General features: G+C 44.7%; 1 protein-coding gene across 1 annotated transcript in view; it reads right to left on the bottom strand.

The window, feature by feature from the left end:
- ZNF704 (zinc finger protein 704) overlaps positions 1-16,812 on the bottom strand; it is an 80,463-nt gene that overhangs the window by 42,534 nt on the left and 21,117 nt on the right. The window lies entirely within an intron of this gene.

Here is a 16,812-nt window from a genome sequence, read left to right as displayed (position 1 = left end):
CACCCCTGGAGATAGTCAAGATGAGGCTCAACAGGGTCTGGGCAATCTGATCTAGTTGAGGATGCCCCTGCTGACTGCAGAGGGGGTTGGACTAGATGACCTTTGGAGGTTCCTTCCAACCCTGATTCTATATAACAAGTGTTAGCAACTTCACAAAAATAGCACTTAAACCCACGACAGCTGGGTTCATGTGTTCAGGTAGCTAGATCTGCCTTTTTCCTAGCTACCTCCTTCTCTCCCTGAGCCTGCACTGCTCTCTGAAGCCCTCCTAGTAGGGCAAGCAACAAGGCAGGGCAGACAAAGGTAACCTGGATATTTTCCAGGCACACAGATATAGTTGGTGCATGGTATAAGAACAGGAGGTTTCAACCATCCACTTCCTTAATTCAGCACAAGATAATTTATCCTAAACAGCAATTACAGAATACATCATAGAAGCATGAGGAGAGAATCATTTCAGAGAATTTGGAAGTACATCTTCTGGAAAAGAAGCAATAAGTGTCTCTCGTTGGAACTGAAGGAAAGATTTTTAGAAGTCCAACTGTAAAATATGTGAAGTATTTGAAAGGAGGTGAGGTTTGGAGAATTGTTGGGATGTCAGATCTTAAAGGACAGCTAAAGCAGAGGCATACCCACAGAAGGAATGGCACCAGGAGAACAAGTGGGAGGAAGAGAATACGCAGCAATAGATGGGTATGTGGGAGGCTGTATAGCACAGTGAGTCAACAGATTTTACAGAGCACGAGGGCAGTCTGGGCCAGATGCTTTGTAAGCTCCCATGACACCAATGGATACACTTAGCTCAGACAGGCTTTGATTTTAGAAAGTAGGTAAGAAAAGCAGAAATGTATAGAATGGCCATACATTTGCCCCTTGATGTAGAGATGGACAGGACAGGCTGTCTTCAGTTTGGATGTCTGACTGAAGATATTATCGGCCACGTTTCCTGTTTCGGATATACTTGAGAACAGACAAATAAACTTCTAGGACCACAGAGAGGCAAATAATGAGAGAGCCAACAGTACTTTGAAAGGCACACATGGGACTGAAGGACTGTGATGAATGAATGGGAGCTCCTTTATGAGGGCTGTAACTTACCCTCACACAGACAAGAAAAACTACCTGAGAGCCAGGGTCTCCCCCTGAGCATTCCTCTCTATCCTGGGGTGGACTTGATGAGGAAATGCGAAGAGCATCTACTGCTGTAGAGGCTCAGCTGCAACCACGATGCTGAGGGGCAGCAGCTGCCAAGATCTGAGTTGTCCTGCAGAAGCAGCCTCACTGCCACGCTGGGCAGTGCTGGTACCTGGGACATCTACTGATCCCTCTTTGTTTTTTTTTTCACAGCAACTAAATTTTCCTCTCGCTCACGAATTGAACATCCCGCTGTGGATATGCTGCCTCTCCAATGCCTCTGCCGTAATACTGACAGGCAAACTCGATTAATACTTGAACAGTTTGGATGTCTGCACAACAGACTGCCAAAACAAAACAAAAACCACCAAAAAAAATCCCAGGAAAAAAAAAAAGAAGCCAAAAATATAAACAACCTGAAGATAACTAAGAACATTTGCTGCATCATGTAATGCAAAGCTTTCATCTGGAGGACCAATACCAGCCAAGGTTATTAATGCCACACATTATGTCTTAAATTAAAACCTGAAAGCTTGTTTGTTCACTGCTTTAATGGTCATGGTTTATTAGAAGTGTAGTTAAGTATCCAGTTTCTTTTTTGTGTTAGGCATTCCATGTCTATTTTCTCTCCAAGCTTTCTTACCCAGATGAAAACATAACGACAAAATCCCCCTGCACACATTTGCTTCAGAGATCAGCAAGAGCTAGTGATGCATCTTCCTTTGTAACACTTTGAATTTCTGTCAGCACCATCATAAAACATATACCACAAAATATAAACAACTGCAACCACAAGCCTTTCATGTGACATGCTTTAGAGGGCTTTCAGCATTGATTGGATCTTTCCTGTTGCTGCTGTTATTACTTCTGTGATCTGAAAGTACTCTGGCTAGCTGCTAAAAGTAGAAACACTGGTTTGGAAAGGTTAAGCATCAGCAAGGTACTTCTCAGGACATTAGAGACTGAGTGCACAAGTATGTCACACAAAACACATGCTTACCCTCTGATTGTTGACAGGTATTTATATGTATATAAAAATAGCATTTAATAGCTGCTCTGCACTTACTGTGAGAGTTACAGATCGGTACGCCCGGAGCCAAGGGCCCAGTGAACCCTACTAGAGGTGGAGGGAAGGAGGGAAGGAGAAAAGGAGGGAAGGTGGGAAGGAGGGAAGGTGGGAAGGAGGGAAGGAAAGAAGGAAAGAAGGAGGGAAGGAGGGAAGGCAAGAAGGAGGGAAGGCGGGAAAGAGGGAAGGCGGGAAGGAGGGAAGGCAAGAAGGAGGGAAAGAGAGAAGGAGAGAAGGAGGGAAGGCGAGAAGGGGGGAAGGCAGGAAGGAGGGAAGGCAGGAAGGAGGGAAGGAGGGAAGAAGGGAAGGAGAAAAGGAGGGAAGGAGGGGAGGCAAGAAGGAGGGAAGGCGGGAAGGAGAAAAGGAGGGAAGGGGGGAAGGCAGGAAGGGGGGAAGGCAAGAAGGAGGGAAGGAGGGAAGACAAGAAGGAGAGAAGGAGGGAAGGAGGGAAGGAGGGGAGGCAAGAAGGAGGGAAGGAGGGAAGGCAAGAAGGAGGGAAGGAGAAAAGGAGGGAAGGTGGGAAGGAGGGAAGGCAAGAAGGAGGGAAGGAGAAAAGGAGGGAAGGTGGGAAGGAGGGAAGGCAAGAAGGAAAGAAGGAGGGAAGGAGGGAAGGAGGGAAGGAGGGAAGGAGGGAAGGCAAGAAGGAAAGAAGGAAGGAAGGAGGGAAGGAGAGAAGGCAAGAAGGAGGGAAGGCGGGGAAGAGGGAAGGAGAGAAGGAGAGAAGGAGGGAAGGTGGGAAGGGGGGAAGGAGAGAAGGAGGGAAGGAGAGAAGGAGGGAAGGCGGGAAGGGGGAAGGCGGGAAGGGGGGAAGGAGGGAAGGAGAGAAGGAGGGAAGGCGGGAAGGAGGGAAGGAGGGAAGGAGAGAAGGAGGGAAGGAGGGAAGGATCCTTTAATCCAAGAGGACACAAACAAATCAAAGGTCCATGACTTCAGGATGCAGTTGTCAGAAGACTTAACAAGCTAGGAAAAAGCAACCAAAATATTCTGTCTAAATCATCAGCACACACTTAGCAGGCATCAAAGCTTTTTTCACAGGCACTTTCATCAGAAATAAACATCAAAATAGGCCCAGTGCATCCTTTTGGTCATCATTTCACAGTATCACAGTATCACAGTATCACTTAGGTTGGAAAGGACCTCAAGGATCATCGAGTCCAACCTATCAACACAGACCCCATGACTAGACCATGGCACCAAGTGCCACGTCCAATCTCCCCTTGAATGCCTCCAGGGTCGATGACTCAACCACCTCCCTGGGCAACCCAGTCAGGTGAGGAGTGCCCTTACAGCAGTCTGTCAGGCATATGATTCCTCCCACTCCGTGCTGTATGTGTGTGTGTAATTAGCCCTTTGTGTGTAAATGGGAATGTACTAAACACCTTTTTTTAAGCACAACTACTCCCTGCTTGTCTCAGCTTCAAGGGAGGAACCAATCAGACACAGCAAAAATTAAGATCCAAATTAAGACACAAGGGAAAAGGAGACAGCCACAGCAGGAAGCCTCAGTTTGGGAGCATGGGATGGGATGGAAAATGTTCTTCATAGACAAAATGAAGTATTTCAACAGGAAAGCAATGCTTTCCTTCATTATAAAGCTGCCCATAATCTGCTGCTCATGGAAGTACCACCCTCTGTCCCACCTCAAAGAAATGGCCAAGACATTAAGTTTTCAGAAACAAACCCAATCAAATGAGGAACAACAGTACTGCAATGTAAGAATAACACTAAAAGCATCAACTGGCTATTGACTCCATTTACCATCTGGAATACTGTTATTACTGAAAACATCCATGTGTCAACATAGTAGCAGCCTCAATGGAGTATGCCAATGTTGATGCTGCAGAAGACAATTTCCATGAGACAATGCAGCTCAGGTGGTGTGCAGCCACATGGGCTTCTGGCATGCTCCAGGAGAGAAGGGAGGACAACTCTCACCTAGCTAGAGTTTAATACAATGTATAATTCAAGGTAAGAAACACTCTGCCATGGAATTCTGGTAATGTTGTTCTATCCTTTTTCCCTCAGTTCCCCAAAGAGGCTATTTTGAAGATGTGGTTATGAAACAAATCATTTCACATAGCCACTAACGCTGAATGTGTTGCCCCAAAATGAGAACCAAGTTATGTTTCTGAACGTTGGTTCTATACAAAGTGTAAACACACATTCGCTTGGGAATGTTAAGTATTTTTTAGCAAAGCATCTCATCTCAGTTCAGTTCATCTTTTACTCCATGGATACAAGTGCAAGGTACTTCAGGACATACTTTCTCTGCTGGGACCACTAACAGCTGCAGTCTGCATTTCACCTACAGCATCCTCCTGTCCACTGAAGATACTTACTGCCTCTGTTCTGTTCACTGGGTACCAAGCAGAGACAGCTCAAGACCAGACACAGTGTTAGAATGGGAATGGAATGGAATGGAATGGAATGGAATGGAATGGAATGGAATGGAATGGAATGGAATGGAATGGAATGGAATGGAATAGAATAGAATAGAATAGAATAGAATAGAATAGAATAGAATAGAATAGAATAGAATAGAATAGAATAGACCAGACCAGACCAGGTTGGAAGAGACCTTTGAGCTCATCGTGTTCAATCTATCATCCAATACTATCTAATCAACTAAACCATGGCACCAAGCACCCCATCCAGTCTCTTCCTAAACACCTCCAGTGATGGTGACTCCACCACCTCCCTAGGCAGCACATTCCAATGGCCAATCATTCTCTCTCTGTAGAACTTCCTAACATCCAGCCTAAACCTCCCTTGGTGCAGCTTGAGACTGTGTCCTCTTGTTCTGGTGCTGGTTGCTGGGAGAAGAGACCAACCCCCACCTGGCTACAACCTCCCTTCAGGTAGTTGTAGACAGCAATAAGGTCACCCCTGAGCCTCCTCTTCTCCAGGCTAAGCAACCCCAGCTCCCTCAGCCTCTCCTCATAGGGCTTGTGCTCCAAATCCCTCACCAGCTTTGTTGCCCAAGCAACAATTCCAGCAACTCAACATCTTTCCTAAACTGAGGGGCCCAGAACTGGACACAGGACGCAAGGTGTGGCCTAACCAGTGCTGAGTACAGGGGCAGAATGACCTCCCTGCTCCTGCTGGCCACACTGTTCCTGATACAGGCCAGGATGCCATTAGCCTTCTTGGCTGCCTGGGCACACTGCTGGCTCATGTTCAGCCTACTATCAACCAGCACCCCCAGGTCCCTTTCTGCCTCGCCGCTCTCCATCCACTCTGACCCTAGCCTGTAGCGCTGCATGGGGTTGTTGTGGCCAATGTGTAGAACCCAGCACTCGGATGTGTTAAAGTAATTTAAAATACAGAGCCCTGCAAACCAGAAGAACTCCCTACCCAGTGCACTGGACTTGCACACTTGAAGAACAAAACCTACTTTTGATTGTTGGCTTGAGAAAAGTATGAACTAGTTATGCAGTATGTCATGAAAATACACAGAACATGACAGGTTAATTCTTGTAAGCTGCCCCAAAGCAGCCATTCAGCTAGGTATGGAACTAGGCTTGCCACAGGGAACAAAAGTCATGCTGCAGGTCATGTGCAGCAGGCCTTCAGTGCACAATGGCCATCAAGTGAAGCTTTGGTAACAGAGTCAAGGGATATTTTATATGAGAAGATCAGCAACATAGCAAAGATTGTAGCTGCTTCATGCAGACCTTGTGTACCTAAGCAACACTTCTTTTTCACCACTTTCCCAAAATAAGCAAGACAAGCTAAGAGTCAGGGCTTATATTGAACCATGCAGATTACTAAAGCCCCACAAAGATCATGTGGTTCTTCTTCAAATAAAAATAAACTGTTAGAAAAATGTAATTTATCCTAATCTAGATATTGGTGTTTTGAAGTGATTAAGTGTTCCAAGCTCACAAAACCTGCAATAGCAGGCAAACCAGGTATCTGATGCATGTAGACCAACATATAATAGAGATTAGGAAAATCTTAACAAACAATAAAAGGCACCTTAAATACAGCCTTTCATCTGCACAAGCCAATCACACACTCTAGGTACCACATACAAAAGGCAGGGTCAGATGGCTTTCCTTGCAGTGTAGCTGTCTTAGGGACACAAACAAAACACTGCAAGGCTTTTGGACACAAATGGAGAAGAGTCACACTTTCTACCTGTTGTTTTTTGTTCTCATGGGGATGATGATGCCCTGTGAGGAGAGACTGAGGGAGCTGGGGGTGCTTAGCCTGGAGAGGAAAAGACTCAGGGGTGACCTTATTGCTCTCTACAACTACCTGAAGGGAGGTTGTAGACAGGTGGATGCTGGTCTCTTCTCCCAGGCAGCCAGTACCAGAACAAGAGGACACAGTCTCAGGCTGCGCCAGGGAAGGTTTAGGCTGGATGTTAGGAAGAAATTCTATACAGAGAGAGTGATTGCCCATTGGAATGGGCTGCCTGGGGAGGTGGTGGAGTCACCATCACTGGAGGTGTTCAGGAGGAGACTTGATAGGGTGCTTGGTGCCATGGTTTAGATGTTTAGGTGGGTTGGATTGGTTGATGGGTTGGACACGATGATCTTGAAGGTCTCTTCCAACCTGGTTTATTATTATGATGCTGCTGCTGCTGCTGCTGCTGAAGAAGTTAAGACAGAAATGCCTAGAAACACTTCACAAACAACAATCAGTGATACAACTTCTCTCGGCAAGGCTTGCTTCACGGCTTTGCTGACCGCAGTGATCCAAGGTTGAAGATCACTGCACAAAGTAGAATATTTACATTTTGTAGCATTTAACTAGAATTCCAGCTGTGACCAAAGCTGTGGTGTCTGTAACCCATGGAGCCACACACATGGCAGCCCGTGCTTGTACGTTTCACAGGCACTGAAGTTATAAACCCAGTACCCATTGGCTTTTTTTCTGTTTCTCAGCACAGATGGCATTTCAAGAGGAATTTGTTTTGTGCCACTGCTAACACAAACCACAAAGAAATTACTCTTATTGAATATGGCCTGCTGTTGAAGAGTGTTTTGAAATTACACTCCATTTTTTAAGGGAACTGAAGAGCTGAGAACAAGCCCTGCATTGACATCACTGGCTAACAGATAAACAGCAACTCTGGCTGAAAGTAGCTCTTCAAGAGCCAGCCCCTGACAGTTGCTGCAGATCAGGGCATGTTCTTGCTCTGTGCCACATCAGAGGAATTCATTGAAGCTTGCTTGGTAATGAGATGCTGTCCTGGCAGCTCCCATCACACTGATAAAAGTATTTAACCTTTTGCCTTGGCTACCAGTGGAAGAAGATTCTAGACAGGAGTAGGGACACTTCTTTCTCAGCTGCACTTTGAGCACAGGATTTTTCTAGAGAAATGGGAAACTCATTTCTATGTGCATGTACACAAGCAAAATCTTCTTTGGGAAATAGTAATTACTTAAAACAATACAGACTCCAAGCAGTAGAACAACTTAGCATTACCACACTTAACTGCACAATGAAACTTTTCATGCTTTTAGTTTACACTGGAATTTCATTCCCTGGGAACACCATTGCAAGTCTGTAGTTAAGAACAATACCAGTGGACAAAACTCCAGATGGCTGAAGTGTGGTGTTAGAAGTTTCCCTCTCCTAATATTAATACTACTGCATGCATCAGAAGACAGAGTGAAAGCTGAGAATTATGGAAACCCAGGAAAATGAACTAAGAGATTGGTGTCATGAGCTGCAGAGTTAAATAATGGTTGGAGGACTCAATGATCTTAAAGGTCTTTTCCAACCAAAGCAATTCTATGATTAGTTGCTACAAAAAGCCTCACCAAACAGAAAGTCATTTGTTCATGGGAAGTAAGCTTCATCCATATTCTTGCTAGGTCCATCCATATTCTTGCTAGGTCCATCCATATTCTTGCTAGGTCCATCCCTCTTCAACCACCCCCTGCTCTCAGGATCAAGTACAGGCTGAAAGACTACAACCACAAAATGGTAGTTGCCATTATGCCAAATTGGGTGATATGCAAAACATTGTTCGTAAAGAATAGGGAAAAAAACATTAATGAGGTTGATATTACCTCCATGTTGAGCATTGCTGGGAAAAAAAAGACCACCTCAGGAATAACTCATGCAAAACCCACATATTAAGAAGAGTATTGTGCTGGCAAAATGCTGCTGGATAGGCCAGCCGGCCTTCTGAGACTGGTGATGAAAGAATGAATTGTGTCATGTTCTCTACAAGCTGCAATTGACTGAGCACACTGGTTGGGGGGAACTTGGTAATGCATCTAAGTAGGAGTCATCTTGAAACCCTCTGATGTGCACACAGTACAACATGAAGGAAAATAATGATAGGTTTTGCACACTTCCAGAGGAAGTTTTTCTACAGCAGGGGATGGTTTAACACCTCTTTTAACAAATGACCCTGCCCACCACATCGCTGTGGCTCTCTGGCAATGGGGACTTTGGAATGCTAATGCCAGAGCCTGTACCACCTAGCTAGGAAATCTAATCTCATATAAAGCAAGTTCAGCCTGAGTAGTGGCTCAGTAGGTAGTGCATCAGACCCTTAATGGGAAGGCTGTGAGTTCAAGCCTGCAGTGGGCAGTAGTGTCCTCCCTACTCTAGTCATGAGGTCTGTGGTGACAGGTTGGACTCGATGATCTTTGAGGTCTCTTCCAACCTTGGTGATCCTGAATGCAGTGGTCAGCCAGCCTTTGAATGATCCAGTCCTACTGAGGGTAGGCCTCTGTGGCACAGCACTCTTGAGACTTGATCCACCTCACCACCTGAAGGTGAGCTTCCAACACTCTGCAAGCTGCCATGAACTCTGTCGTCTCTCAGCACCATGACAAGTTGGATCAGCTATTGTGCAACAAGCACTGTGCATACCTAGGCAAGTCATCTGGAAGATGGCATTCCAATTAAAGGAGCAAGGAGACGTCCAGAGTTCAGGTCTGACTCTGCCATATCTACCTGCAGAGTTTTTATGTGCCATTTAACCTACACTTTTCAAAGAAGTTTCTGCTGCACTGCTTTTGCATACTGCAGGCAGATCAAAACCATGGAGAGCTTGAAGCACACACAGAACCCTTCTAGAATGGAAACTAGATGTAGTTTTAGAAAGCAGCATCGAGAAATGGTGTAGAGTTTTACTTCAAAACATGCTAATGGACCAATTCTCTGATTGCTCTTTGGCTTGGCCTCTTTTTCCTGTGAACAGTGAGATCCTAGCAGGCACCACACCTTTCTGCAGCAGCCCATTACAAGCAGTTTACTATCAATATTAAACATAATCAAGCTCTACTGACTGCTTGGGGTGGAATCCAATCAAGCTGCACACCTATTTAGCTAGAGAAGTCTAGGAAAACAAAGCAACAATTTACTACTTCAGCATTGAGCTGCTGGGGATATTTGGAGAAGCTTCTTTTAAACACAGGATATTGCCAACTACCAGTATTTACAGAAGCCCTGAACTACAGGAACGACTCTGGGAGTAATTCTCATTACAGTAAACCCAACTGTTTTTAAAGCCCCTAACTACCCTGGATGCACAGGAAATGAAACAAGAAATGGGAGCACTGAACTAGAACAGGATGGTGAAAAAAAGTGGAGAAAACTTCACACCTCAGTGAAGTGCATTTGGGTGAGATGTAAAACCACAGAGCTCAGAAGCTTGCAGAGCTACAGTCAGTGAATCTGAAGCATGACCTCGCTTCTTGGCCTTTGGTTTTCATCCAATTTGACCGAAAAGCCTCAGAAGCCAACAAATAGTTGATGCCTTCTGAAGTTGCCCCATCAATCCTCTGTGTCAAAATGGTGAGACACACAGGAAAGGATCTTCCCCAAGGAGAACTGAGAAGCCTGCTAAAACAGATGGAGAAGAATAACAGAAGACAATCTTTGAATAAACATCACCTCTGGATAAACAGAAAAGCACAGCTGGATTGTCAGCTTCTTCCCTCTGCAGGCAGACCAGGAAGCCTTCCTGGTGAGGATATCATAGGTAAGCAGATAGTGCTTTTGATCTTGAAGTCAGGCTCCTGGAGAGTTTTGGCTGTGAAAATATGCAAATGTTCCCAGTGCAGTGCATGGTGCATAATCAGTCATGCCCAGCAGGCCTCACAGATCCTACACTCCTGGAGACAGCAGGCAAGGAACTCATTGTGGGATGAAAGTGCAGCACCTGCCTACACTCTTTAAACCAATGGTCAGAAAACACAGCTGCAATTTGTGTTGCCCCAGTTTGCTGCAGCTCTTCTAGGACCTCAAGTGGAGGGGGGGGGGGAGGGGGGGGGGGGAAGGGAATGTCTAGAAACGTTTCATTTACCTTAGTTCAACTATTTCTCATATTCTTCAATTAAATTAGAAACTAATTAGTAGATAAAGCATAGGTGCATTAGTAAAATTAATTTTGCAGCAATAAGAGAAACAGAAGATAGCAAAATCCAATATATTATTTTCATGGCAAATGTCACCTGCTTCATTGTAGTGAACCAGAAGAGCACAGGAACCAGAAGGTTTTACTGCACAATAGCTATTTTCATACTACATGAAGTGCTTAAGCAGCTGAGGTTTAGCTTTGGCTTGTCCTCCAAAAGCACAAACAATGTAGAAAATGTTAGGCCCTTAGAAAGTTTGTATTCCCTTATTTTTTTTTCTTGTCAGAGAAATAGAATAGAATAGAACAGAATAGAATAGAATAGAATAGAATAGAATAGAATAGAATAGAATAGACCAGACCAGGTTGGAAGAGACCTTCAAGATCATCACGTCCGTAGGGCACATGTGGACTAGGGAGAAGGAGAATGATGTAGCAAGGGGAGAATGCAAATTTCATATTTAAGTCCTCTAGCAAAAGGTTAACAAAACCAAAGCTATTAAAAAAACTCCTACATATCAGAGGAGTAGGAGAGATGCCTGTCTAGTTCCTTCTTTAATTCTCCTATACCTTTCAGATGTTTTCTGGGACACCAGAAAGGACATCACTTCTGACACTAGTGCATGAAAGTTTTGAAGGGTTTGGATCTTTAACCCCATCACCATTTCCAGGCATATAGGACAGGACAGGACAGGACAGGATAGGACAGGATAGGATAGGATAGGATAGGATAGGATAGGATAGGATAGGATAGGATAGGATAGGATAGGATAGGATAGGATAGGATAGGATAGGATAGGATAGGATAGGATAGGATAGGATAGAATAGAATAGACCAGGTTGGAAGAGACCTTCAAGATCATCATGTCCAACCCATCAAGCAATCCAACCCACCTAAACAACTCCTCCTGAACACCTCCAATGATGGTGACTCCACCACCTCCCTGGGCAGCCCATTCCAATGGGCAATCACTCTCTTTGTATAGAACTTCTTCCTAACATCCAACCTGAACCTCCCCTGGTGCAGCCTGAGACTGTGTCCTCTTGTTCTGGTACTGGCTGCCTGGGAGAAGAGACCAACCTCTGCCTGTCTCACAATTTACTCAAAACCAAAACACTACCACCACCACCAACAACAACAAAAAACCCCACAGCCAACTTCATCCCATACTCTCCACTGCCCACCCTTCCATCCTTATTCTCTGAGAGGCAAAAAGTGTTCCCTATGTGCCTGACCTGCACGGGGTCCCTGCACTGTGACCCACACTCTCACACCCCCTGTGTCAAAGGCCGGCCTTTTCCTTCTCTTTCTTGTTGACTTGCTTGGGCAGTGAGCATGCATTATGGTAAGTGACTGATGAAAATACAACTGAGCAAGAAGTTCCTGTTAGCTTTCATGTTGCTGCCTACTGAGGACATCATCTTTGATTACATCTGACCTCTACAGATGTAGCTGCCAGAAACACTGGTAGACCTGTGCTTGCTTCTGTCCACAAGACAGGATGATAAATCCCTCAGTGACACCACTCTGCTATGAGAGAAATGACCTTTCATCCCCAGGATCTGGGCTGGGTTTCATCACTCCCATTTGAACTGGAGGTCAGTCTAAAGCATATTCTCCTCTGTTGTACAGACAACATCCCAAATCTCAGAGATGACTGCTGTTTATAGTTGAGTGGTCAGCACTGAACTTTAAAGGGAAAATGAGGGATTCAAATTTCCTTTTATATTAAATGATTCATCTGCTCAAGCTGACCAGTTTCATTTCTACTCATCTGAGTTTCAGATGAAAGCTGCTGAACTCAAATTTTGTTCAAAATGAAGCAGCTGAAGAGCAAATGAATGAAGAAGTCTAAAAAGGGAAAGACTTAAGGCCTTTAACCTCTCATTTCAGTCTTGCATTCCAAAACACAAAAATCAGTAAGAAAAAGTCATGGTCTCCTCCTAATTTAATCCAAAAGACACTCTCAGTACAGCACACACCATAAAGACAAAGGGCTGCAGTATCACTGCAAGGTGGAATAGAAAATAGAATCAGAGAGTCCCCGTGGTTGGAAATGACCTTCAAGACCAAGTCTAACCATTAGCTAACAATGAACTTTAACAACAAACTTTAACATTTCATTTCAGTATTAAAATTACCCTGCCTGCAATAAAAGGTGGATTTCAGGTCTGCCTCATTCAGCCCAACACCATCACTTTGAAGACCTGCTTTACGAAGCACCTTGAATATGGTGAATACTTGTTATGGGATGTCATTTAACAAGTCCAAGTGCCGGGTGCTGCACTTTGGTCACAGTAATCCCATGCAGAGCTACAGGCTGGGGTCAGAGTGGCTGAGAGCTGCCAAACAGAGAGGGACCTGGGGGTACTGATTGACAGCCACCTAAACATGAGCCAGCAGTGTGTCCAGGTGGCCAAGAAGGCCAGTGGCATCCTGGCCTGTATTAGGAATAGTGTGGCCAGCAGGAGCAGGGAGGTCATTGTGCCCCTGTACTCTGCATTGGTTAGGCTGCACCTCGAGTATTGTGTCCAGTTCGGGGCTCTTCAGTTTAAGAAGGACATTGAGACACTTGAACGTGTCCAGAGAAGGGCAACAAGGCTGGGGAGAGGCCTTGAGTCCAAGCCCTATGAGGAGAGGCTGAGGGAGGTGGGATTGTTTAGCCTGCAGAAGAGGAGGCTCAGGGGTGACCTCATTGCCCTCTACAACTACCTGAAGGGTGGTTGTAGCCAGGAAGGGGTTGGTCTCTTCTCCCAGGCAACCAGCACCAGAACAAGGGGACACAGTCTCAAGCTGCGCCAGGGAAGGTTTAAACTCGAGGTGAGGAGAAAGTTCTTCACCAAGAGAGTCATTAGTCTTTGGAATGTGCTGCCCAGGGAGGTGGTGGAGTCACCATCATTGGAGGCGTTCAAGAGGGGATACTTGATAGGGTGCTTGGTTGCATGGTTTAGTTGATTGGGTGGGATGGATGATGGGTTGGACACAGTGATCTTGAGGGTCTCTTCCAACCTGGTCTATTCTATTCTATTCTATTCTATTCTATTCTATTCTAGTGTGACTCAGGAACAACAATCATTATGCAGCTGTTTCCTGAACTGTTAGTTATCTTGGATACAGCACCTCACAAAGATTTTCATTCTCACTCACTGAAATCCTTTCAAAAAGTAAGGTGGGATGGCCTTTGTTTCATTTTGTGGCCAAAGTGAAGTAAAGTTATCCACATTACCAGCTCTTCTGCAGACACTTCATGCACATATGTGAATGGGGATTCTGCAGTATGACAAACTTTGGTCTCAAAATCCACTGCATATTGTGCTGGTTTAGTAAGAAGCTACAAAATTTACCATTACCCTTCACCTTGCCATCTGAAGTAAAGCAGGTAACCTTCCCAGATCCACTAAGGTTTCAAATTATTAGCAAGCTTCATTTCCATAGCATTTTTCTACTTCAAAATGATAGCTGAATTTTTTTTTTGCCAAGAGGATGTATGCAGCAATAAGAAATTGAAGATCATGTGAAACTCCCTATTTCTCCCATGCATTCTTAAACATCTGGTTAACCCAGGTTACAGGCTGGAAGGCAACTCAAAAGTCACCCAGTCCAACAAACCTGCCAGAGCAGGGTAACCTATACCAGATCACACAGGAAGACATCCAAGCAGGTTTTGAATATCTCCAGAGAAGGAGGCTCCACAACCCCCCTGGGCAGCCTGTTCCATGACCTTTCACAACTGGACATGACAATCTTTGAAGGCAACAGTCTAGCTGCAAAGGTGAATGGATGTTCTCATGAGCGGGGTCAGTTGACCCAACAAGTCCTGCCAGGAGGAAGAATTGACCTCTGGAGAACACACAACTTGGGCAGCACTGTCCTACAGAGAAGACTGGAAGATGCTTACAAAAATGCAGAAGAACATCAAACTTCTGGACTCTCATTTCTCAGAGGATGTGACTTAAGAGATCAAACTGTGCTCAAGAGGAAGAGAGACTACTGGGCATTCCCCTCAATACACCAATGAATACTTAGCTCCAAAGGCTTTGGCTCTCTTCCTGTCCCACGTGGACAAATGGCCCAATAAATCACCTCAGATTAAGAGGGAAACTGAATGCTTTCTGCAAAACTGTACCAGAAGTGACTGAGATCTTTATCCCACTACCAAATGATAGGACTAGGGGGAATGGAATGAAGCTGGAGGTGGGGAGATTCAGGCTAGATGTGAGGAGGAGGTTCTTCACCATGAGAGTGGTGAAACCCTGGAATGGGTTGTCCAGGGAGGTGGTCGAGGCCCCGTCCCTGGAGGTGTTTAAGCCCAGGCTGGATGAGGCTCTGGGCAGCCTGATCTAGTGTGGGGTGTCCCAGCCCATGGCAGGGGGGTTGGAACTGGATGATCCTTGTGGTCCCTTCCAACCCTGACTGATACTATGATACCATGATACTTTAGGTTTGCTTTCTGTTTCATTCCCTAAGCGCAGCAGCTCAGGCTGTGTGTCTAAATACAACACAGCATGATCATTTATCTGCTCACCACAAAATGCAGAAACAACACACAATTTCAGAAGACATCTTTTCAAATGAACATATTTCCTATCATCTTGCAGTGACAGAACAGGGAAGCTCAACTCCTTCTTCAGATCAATTATCTGCATGAAGCCACATAAAAAGGCACTTCAATCCTGGTACCTTGACTGCCTGAACTGTAAAATGGAAATGCTAACATATGGTTTGAGCAGGAGGTTGGACTAGGTGACTTCCTGAGTTCCCCGCTGACCTGTTTTTATCTGATGATCCTATTTGATTTGAGACACATAAGCATGAATGAGAAGGGCACTCAGCCATTACAGGGGTGGTTACTGGTGAAAATCTCAAGTAAGCATCTTAACATTGTCAAGCTTTTGATGCAAATCTCTTTACTAGATACACAAAATCCTGTCAAAATGCTCAAGAACTTCGTGGTTTTCACAAGCACCATCCATGGGACGCAGAGGAAAACAGCGACCATCCTATTCCAGATGGTTTGTTTGGGGGTTCAAAGAGCAAACAAATCAAAAGCCCAGCAACATATCCAATTTGACTACCAATTTGTGGCACTACAAACTCAGAAGGACTTTCACTGAACAGCACATGCAAATTGATTTATCTGGCAGGTTAAGGGAAAAAATAATCTTTGCAGACAGACCGATGCCAACATGAATTCACAACAGAAAGCACAAGCACTTGTCATTCTGCAGGGCAGAATACCCAATTTGTTGTCATTTCTTCATCACTGATACAAGTGAGACTGTTTAGCATTACTGGATAGGTTTCTTTTACACTGATATTCATCACTTCCTGTAGGAGTCATTCCCTTTCTCACTCAAAATCAGAAGGCTCTAGACTGTATTTTCAAGCCCTTTCTCTTTAAATCACTGATCAGTCTCAAATTCTCAGTCTCTCTCAGTTTCTGTCTTAAATATCAAGAAGAAAAAAACAAAATAGACAAATAAACCTTTCATTTCTTTCTGGTGATCGACATCAAATCTCAGATTAAAGAAAAGATATTTTCCCTCCAACTAATTCCCTAGAAATAGTTCATAATTAGAAGTGTAACTGCCCAGATGCAGATGCTGAAGGCACAAACATTGCTGTGCCTTCACAACAGAACCTCAAGGAATAACAAATTAAAAGCAGCACCAAAATCTCCAAATCCCTATTTTCTGCAAATCTGATTTCCCTCCACTAGCCTTCCCTCACTACATTTTTCTGCTAATTAATTCACAGGCCACATTATAACCCAGCTGCACACTGATGCAGGGATACAGCAGAACACAAGATATTACCTCCTCTCTATGTAGCCTAAGTCAGTGTACACTCCCATGAGTTTGAAGTGACTGCAGGTATGGCAGTCAAAAAACCCATCAAAATTCTTAAATCACCGCTTGCAGGTAAGATGATTCTGTATCTAGTTTAGAAGACTATCTCTCAGGGTGAAGCTGGGACAATAATCTCCTCAAGCACCTCAGCCACACTACTTTGGAAAAGCAAAATCACTCCTAAGTCCTACGCTGCAGGTGGTCTGTTTGTGCTACTAATGTCTTCCATTTTCAGTCTCTCCAACAGTGGAGCTGTGATTGACTTAGGGCTGCTTGGGCACAAATACTAGTTACAGAATCATAGACTCATAGAAACAATAAGGTTGGAAAAGACCTCAAAGATCATCAAGTCCAACCTGTCACCCAAGACCTCATGACTAGCTAAACCATGGCACCAAGTGCCACGTCCAATCCCCTCTTGAACACCTCCAGG

This window comes from Melanerpes formicivorus, unplaced genomic scaffold, assembly GCF_026170545.1.
Source record: "Melanerpes formicivorus ecotype bairdi unplaced genomic scaffold, bMelFor1.0.p_v2 SCAF_40, whole genome shotgun sequence".
Taxonomy (NCBI): domain Eukaryota; kingdom Metazoa; phylum Chordata; class Aves; order Piciformes; family Picidae; genus Melanerpes; species Melanerpes formicivorus.
The sequence above is the reverse complement of the archived record's forward strand: the minus strand, read 5'-3'. Positions and strand labels throughout refer to the sequence as shown.